This window comes from Cetorhinus maximus, chromosome 10 (genome assembly GCF_964194155.1).
Source record: "Cetorhinus maximus chromosome 10, sCetMax3.hap1.1, whole genome shotgun sequence".
Lineage (NCBI taxonomy): Eukaryota > Metazoa > Chordata > Chondrichthyes > Lamniformes > Cetorhinidae > Cetorhinus > Cetorhinus maximus.
In genome coordinates this window covers 59,895,792-59,904,137 of record NC_135888.1, presented here as the reverse complement: position 1 = coordinate 59,904,137, position 8,346 = coordinate 59,895,792, and positions in this window count along the sequence as shown.

The following is an 8,346-nucleotide window of genomic DNA, read 5'->3' as shown; positions in this document are numbered from 1 at the left end:
AGGTGGTGAGAGAACCAAAAAGAGGGAAAAATCTTCTTGACCTCGTCCTCACTAATCTATCTGTCACAGATGCATCTGTCCTTGACTGTATTGGTAGGAACAACCACTGTACGGTCCTTGTGGAGATGAAGTCCCATCTTCACATTGAGAATGCCCTCCATCATGTTGTATGACACTACCACCATGCTAAATGGGATAGAAACTCAAAGCTGGGCATCCGTATGGCACTATGAGATCTCAGCAGCAGCAGAACTGTATTATAGCACAATCTGTAACCTCATGGCTCGGCATGTCGCTCACTCAATCATTACCATCAAGCCAGGGGATGAAACCTGGTTCAATGAGGAGTGGAGGAAAACATGCCAGGAGCAGCCTCAGGCATAAAAATGAGGAGCCAACATGGTGAAGCTACAACTGGCGTTTACTTGTCAATGTGAAAAAGTGCCCAAAACACAAGACAAATCCATTCCAGCCAATACCGCCCCATCAGTCTACTCTCAATCATCAGCAAAGTGATGGAAGGTGTTGTCGACAGTACAAACAAGCAGCACCTATTCATCAATAACCTGCTCACTGATGTTCAGTTTGATTCTGCCAGGCTACTCGGCTCCTACCCTCATTATCAAGAGGTGCGGTGAGATTGACTGCCCTTGACATCAAGGCAGCATTTGACTGAGTGTAGCAGTAAATGTAGTATATTTGGATTTCCAAAAGGCATTTGATCAGGTGCCACACAATAGGCAAGATAGGGGCTCTTGAGGGTAGTATATTAGCATGGGTAGAGGATTAGTTAATGCAGCTGAGAGTAGGCATAATTGGGCCCCTTTTAAATTGGCAGGCTGTGACTAGTGGAGTGCCGCAAGGATCAGTGCTGGGGCCTCAGCTATTTACAATCTATATTAGTGACTTTGATGAGGAGACAAAGAATGATGTATCTAGGTTTGCTGATGATACAAAGCTAGGTGGAAATGCAAGCTGTGAGGAGGACACAAAGAGATATAGACATGTTAAGTGTGTGGGCAACAAGCTGGAAGATGGAGTATAATGTGGTGAAGTGTAAAGTTATTCACTGTTGGTTGCATGAATAGAAAAGCTGATTTTTTTTAAAGCCTTAAATCCTGTAAATGTTAATGTTCAGAGAAACTTGCGTGTACTCATACAAGGAACTCAGAAAGTTGGTCCAGCAAACAGTTGGAAATTTGCATGTTGACCTTAATTGCAAAGGGATTGGAGTACAAGAATAAAGAAGTCTTGTTATAATTGCACAAGGCTTTAGTGACACCACACCTGGTATGCTGGGCTGGATTTAGTTCTTCCGCCGTGGCAACTGCCAAAGGGCCCAGAGGCCATCAGGGATCTGGTGCGAATCCATGATGGTCAGCTGAATCTGACTATGTGGCAGCAAGCTCATAAATGTGGGTGGTGCAGTCTTGCCGCTGAATCACCATAACGGGGGTGGGGGGGGCAGTTCTGACTTCAGGAAGCCTGCATCACCTGATGGCTGTTCAGTAGTTGATGCCATAATTAAAGGGCAGCCAGCCCTGCGTTCGAGATGGAAGTAATCTCGCTGGTTTTTTAAAGAAACGTCTGCAGTTTAAATCAGCAGCATCTGAATTTCTGTTTTCCTGGCACAAAAAGACTTTCCAAAATCATGGGAGGCCATTCCTCCACCATCACACAAAACCATTTGGTGGCATCAATGGGTTCAATTGAGGTCTGAGATGTCACAATCCAGCCAGCACATCCCCTCCAGTACTAGAGGATGAAGAAGGACAGGGCAGATGATTCCCATGCTGCCACTACCTGTCACTTTCCTTTCAGGCAGCCTCTAAAAGTTGTCTCCTCAAGGACTTGAATCAGTGATGCCACAATAAGGGATGGTCCCTCTGCACCTGAAATGTGTGCTGCCCCTTTAAATTTTGGACTCAGTATTTCTGGATTCTGAATTTCCTGCCTGAGGCTCTGCCCCTCAGAGTATCAGCTCAGCAAGTTTTTACCAGGGAAAACATCTCCAAGATCAATCCAGTGTCCTGTGACTAATCCTCGTGGAGGTCCAAAGGACTCTCACAGTGAGTCATGGAAGTCACGTACAAGTACCAGCTTTCACTAGATGGATTACTGAAGCACGAGATACATGTGTGAGTTTCATTATATAAGGGAGGCAGGGTTAAATCACATTAAATTGCATTTACATGATATGCAAGTGGGCAATTAAGCATATCAATGAGCTTCCCACTACTAACAGGCAAGTTTTAGGGTTGCCAGCCCTCCAGGATTGGCCCGGAGTCTCCAGGAATTCAAGCTCAATCTCCAAGATACTGCTACGTGTGCAGTCCTGGAAAAAAATCATAGCGACATTAAAAAAGATTGCTTTTAAAAAAATTTTCTTTGAACATTCCTCTTTACCTGATCTAAAAATATTGAAAATGGACAAAACGGGCTGTTTGGCTGATAGTCAAGAATCATCCAGTTGGGTAATGAGTCTTTTTGCTTTCCAGTTGTCGTAGGAAGGCAGTATGGATGGATGTGTTGGCCAAATCTTGGTTGGAGCATGTGGGAATATCACGTTATGAAGTCTCCATAAATACATTTAATCACAATAGGCAACCCTGGCAAGTTTCCTGTTTGGTTACCTTCCCACCACTGTCTTAATCACTTACAGTTTTCCCGCTGTCGGGAGTGTGACAGGTGGCTGCCCATGTAATTCTCTATGCCAGCCTATCTGCTCCTGCAGGCTCCATAAAATCCAGCCCACAGTGTGCAGTTTTGGTCTCCCTATTTAAGGAAGGATATACTTGCATTGGCCCCTGGGGTGAGAGGGTAGTTCTCTGATGAGAGGCTGAATAAATTGGGCCTATATTCTCTGGAGATTAGAAAAATGAGAGGTGATCTTATTGAAAAATACAAGTTTCTGAAGGGGCTTGGCAGAGTAGCTACTGGGAGGTTGTTTCCGCTGGCTGGGGAAACATGGAGGAACAGTCTCAGGATAAGGGGTTGATCATTTAGGATGGAGATGAGGAGAAATTACTCCACGCTAAGGGTTGTGAATCTTTGAAATTCTCTACTATTGAGGGGACGTTCCATTGTTGAATATATTTTAAGGCTGGGATAGAGAGATTTTTGGTCCCTCAGGGAATCAAGGGATATGGAGAACCGGCAGGAAAGTGGAGTTGAGGCCAAGATTAACCATGATCATATTGAATGACAGAGCTGGCTTGACGAGCTGTATGGTCTTCTCCTCCTCCTATTTCTTGTGTTCTTGTGCCCCATCAACAGGAAGGAATCTAAGATGCTTTAAGACATTTGAACCAGGGCCAAGTTTGGGTTGGCAGGCTTATGTCCCAGCCTGGGCATTCTGGGGCAGAAAGAGAGGCATTATGTATCTGACACTGAAGATAATGAGTGCCTGCCAGCTATTTGACTGTAGAAGTTGTCACAGCCAAACTTCATCCACCTTCACCGATAGAGACAGACAGACAATAAATACACAATCTTTGTGTATTTATTATGTTGCTATTGATTAATACTCTTCGATTATGAATCAATACCTTTATTTTCAATGTTGTACCTCAATGAAGAATATTACCATCTCCTCAACAATAACATCAGCCTACTGGTTGCATTAAGATATTGTGGTCAAAAAAGTCACAAGTTAATCAAACAATCATTTAACTAATCCTAGAGGTCAGCAATTGGTTGCTGCAGATAATAGGTGGTAAAGGAGGCCACCTTCTGTTTGAGTAGTGTATTTTCAACTTTAAACTCATTGCATATCCCATTCTATTGTTCTTTCACAGAACGGTAATTTTATACTTCTGTGTGATATTTGGAGGTCATTCTAACCCTACATGGTTAAAGGGAACATATGCAGATCACCCCAATACTGGCTCATATGTTAGGTTACCTAGAATGATACTTGGATTCCAAGGGTTAAGCTTTGAGAAGAGGTTAAACAAAAGAGGCTGTATTCCCTGAATTCAGAATCTTAAGGGATGATTTAATTGAAATCTTCAAGATATTAAGGGGAACAAATAGATTAGGGAAGCTATTTTTGCTAGTTGAGGAGACAAGCACTAGGTAGTGTAGTCTAAAAATTAAAGCCAGACTTTTCAAGAGTGGAGTTGGGAAACACTTCCTCACAAAAATGGTGGTAGAAGATTGGAATTGTCTTCTGAAAATGGCCTGCTCAATTGTTAATTTTAAAACTGAGATTGATAGATTGTTAGCTATTAAGGATCATAGAACAAAGATGGGTATATGGATTTAGGTTGCAGATCAGCTGTGATCTCATTGACTGGTGGCAGGACAGTTATGAAGGTCTAAATGGCCTACGCCCTTTCCTATATTCCTATCTCGGGTATCACATCTGGCTTCATCTGGGCAAGGAAGGAGTGGCCAGGAACAGTCTTCGCAGCAACAAGGTGAAGAAAATTCAGGTCAGGTAAATGAGACCTCACAACCCAAGTTCGATTTCATTCCTGCAGAATAACAAAGTGCATTCCTTGATCTCAATGACCTTGTTCTCAATAGAGGAAATATTGTACTAGTGCAGATATTGGATGACCTGTGATATCCCTCAAAGTTGTCCGATACTAATACACTGGTGCCACATGGGAAGAATGACTGATTGGTCAAGGTATGGCAAATAGCTGGCACCTGAGGGAGGAGCCTTATGCCAACTAGAGTCAGTATCTTCTTGGCAAAGCCCTCCTTGCAAGTGTTCATCTTAAAAGCAGTGATGCACTACACTTGTAATGATTTTATTTTTATATTCCTATGCTGGTAAGTTTTGCATCTGTGCACAGAACCATGCTTCTTCTAAATGGAAAACAGGGCAGCATTGCTCTGTCATAAATTTTTTAAAATATGTTGTAAATGCATATCTGTAAAGAGAAAGTATGGTTCAATAGATCAGATGTCGAGCTTTTGTAGGGGTTCCATTTGAAATATTGACCCATTTTATTTTCTGCTGTACCTTTTCAGCATTTTCTATTTTTAGCTCTGTTTCCAGAAGTTTGATATTTGCTGTTGCCTCACAGCACTCTGACACAGGTGTTGGCTGGTCTGGAAATGGTCCCTGTGGTCGAATGGCTTCAGAATTCAGTGTAGAATTGGAATTTGTGAAATCTATAAGTAATGGGTGGAATCACCCCAGATTTTCACCAAGTGTGCTGCCAGGCAAGAAAAAGGACATTTTACCCGCTGGCCACAATGGCAGCTTTTCGCGTCGTATTGTCACATTCCTGGCACGTCCTGCCGCATTAATAATGCATTCGTGGGAAACATGCCAGATCGCTGGCAGGGTGTCCTCTGATTCCCCCGCCCTACCATCACCTCAGGCTTTCAGTAATCCAGGCGCCATATTTAAAGGGCACCCCTGCACAGAACTAGCACTCTCTAAGGCATCAGAAGCTGCTCAAAAGTCATAGCTGCCAAAGGGAGGAAAAGCGCTGCTCTCAAATTTAGCGACGCCTCCCTTGGGGGCTTACTGGATGCCTTGGAGGCCCGCCGTGAAGTCCTCTAATCCTGCTCTGGGTGAAGACTAGCAAGCAAGATCACCAATCCAGCATGGGAGGCGGTGTCAGTGGTGATCAGCGCCAACAACCTACAGAAGAAGACAGCCACCCAATGCCGAAAGAGGATGAATGATCTCCATTCCGTGAGGGAGAGTGATTCTTTTCATCACTCTTAACTTACACACTGACAGGCCCATCACACATCCACAGTTTTCTCACTCACTGTCAGTTCAAGGGACATCACTATTCACTCTCTCACGCACACTTTCATCTTCCCTGCAGATCGTGTCCTCATCCCATCCATGGCACCATTCACCACCAACACATGCCAGGCATCCTTATTATCTGGCCTGGCAGGCATGCTGCTTCCACTCTCTATCTCTAATCGTGCCGGACAAGCTGGCACACAACAGGGAGAGGTCGCAGAATGGTGGAGGAATGCCTGACATCAAGCTCCTCACGGACTTTGAAAGTAGAGCCATCCAGCTGGCCGGTGAGGATCTGGACCGTTCCTGTGCAGACAGTGAGGTCGGTGGTGCTCAACCAAGTGAGGATCCAGCAGTGCAACATCCATCAGACACCATGCTGTGAGTCAGTTCCCCTGTTCCGCAGTCCCCTGTTCCGCAGTCCCCTGCCATGCACTAATTATCTCTCCTTGCTTTTGCAGGCACATCTGGGAAACAGCCGAGGGGGTCCATGGCCCAGGTCTGCTGCTTAAGCCACAAAGAAACCTCTGAAGAAGAATCTGATGACATCTTCATTGAAGACCCGTCACAGTGCTCACCCACGCCCTCCGCCAGTGCAGAGATACACACCTCGGTGGGACCTAGTTCTAGAGTAGCCTCGGGATCACAATCTGATGAACACATGGCATTGCCCGATCTACAGCAGGGGGCAGTAGGGACTTCCCAGGTTTCCTTCACTCGGAGGACTGTTGGAGACCAGAAGTCTGCTGAGTCCGAGTCAGATGAGGAACCTCTGGACTTGGTCATACCTCAATTGCTGGAGCTGCAAAGGCAAGCTCGGGAACATCAGGAAGGGATGTCCGCTGCACTTCTCAGATTGCAAGGCACGATGGAGGAGTCCATCCGCCTTCAGTCTGAGGTGATAGTGCTGGCAACCCAATGTACTGAGGTCAACACTGCTAGGTTGGCGGCCGCCATGGAGACCTTGGTCCAGGACATCGCTCCTGCACTACTGTGCAGGCTGAACTCCTTCGTTGATGCCATAGTTGGCCTCCAACAGTGTCAACGTGAGAGGGGCATGGGGCAGCTCGATCTCACTCCGGCTTCTCCTTCTCCTCAAGGAATCAGCCAGGGGCCCTCGGACACACATAGGGAGGAGGATCAGCAGGTTCACATCCTGGGACCGTCTACCCAGGTGACTCTGGGAGTGTCAGGCCCATCTGAATCCCCTCTTCCTATGACCCCAGCGGCTCCTGTTCCACAGGCCGAGGAGGGTGTCACTGCCACACAGCAGGACCTGAAAGCAGGCTGGGGCCCTCCAGGTCTCGGCTTTCAAGATCATCATAGACAGGGTGTAGCAGTCAGCAGGCTGCCTCCACCTCCGCTGTGGATGTCCGGGGAGCAACAAGACGTAGCGGCAGGGTTAGGAAGATTAAGAAAGTGTAGTTGCACAGCCTGGGGACAGGTGTTAATCATTCGTGCTTAGTGTTCACTACTGTAAATAAACTCCCAAAACTGTTTCCTTGCCTATGGATCCTTATTATGATGAGCAGTGTGTCACTCAGATATGAAACCTTGGTTCCTGCACAAGATAAAGGCAGGTGTCTCAGTCCAGGGCCTTTTCCCAGTGGTGTGTAACCTTCAGACCAAAGTGATGATCCGGCCTCACAGTCACTGGAAACATTAGTGATGCCTGCACCTCGGCATTGCTTGTCATTACTGCCAGAATATCGTGGGCAGGCGTCACAGAGTTCCGCCATTCTCTCTCTGTGATCTCAGCACCTTTGAGGTGGGGCTGGATTCCATCTCTTCAGCATCTGTGACTGGTGACTCTGTGCTCCTGAAGGGGTCAGGCGCTGAAGGCTGACAAAGAATCAGGTGCATTTAACATTTCATCACTGCATCTCCATGATATGACCCTGATTACAGAGCGCTAGCAAGCTGCCCTCAGCCAGGCAGGAGTCAGATATTCACAGAGGCGATGTGAAGATCTACGGAGTCTCCTCACTGCATGTTGTCATCATCCTCCTGCAATCTAGCGACTATTAGAGCCTCCGCCATGTCTCCATGACAGGAGCCAGACCGCTGAGGGTCTGTGCGCTACCATCAGCCACACAGGAGTCAAACGTCAACAGATGCAAGGACTGTCCTCACTGCATCTTGTCACCATCCTCCATGAATCTTGCAACTATGACGGACTCCTGAGCATGCCTGCCTTGACTGGCCAGTGGGATGGCCGCATTGCCAGTATCCTTGCCTTCGAGGACCTCATCATCATCATCCCCTTCGATGTGCCCCCCATCGGAGGAGACATGCAGCTCCTCCATCTTGTCCTCAGCCAAGTCCTCCCCCTATTGTAGCGGCAGGTTGTGGAGCATACAGCAAGAGACGATGATGTATGACACCCTCTGGGGACTGTATTGCAGTGTCCCACCGGACTGTCGAGGTACCAGAACCTCATTTTCAAAATGCCTATCGTTTGCTCCACCAAAGTCCAGGTCGCAGCATGAGCTTTGTTGTACCATCGCTCTGCTGCTGTCTGAGGCTACCGCACGGGCGTCATCAGCCACGTCCTCTGTGGGTAGCCCTTGTCCCCGAGGAGCCATCCCTGCAGCCTCTCTGGACCCTGGAAGATGTCAGGGATC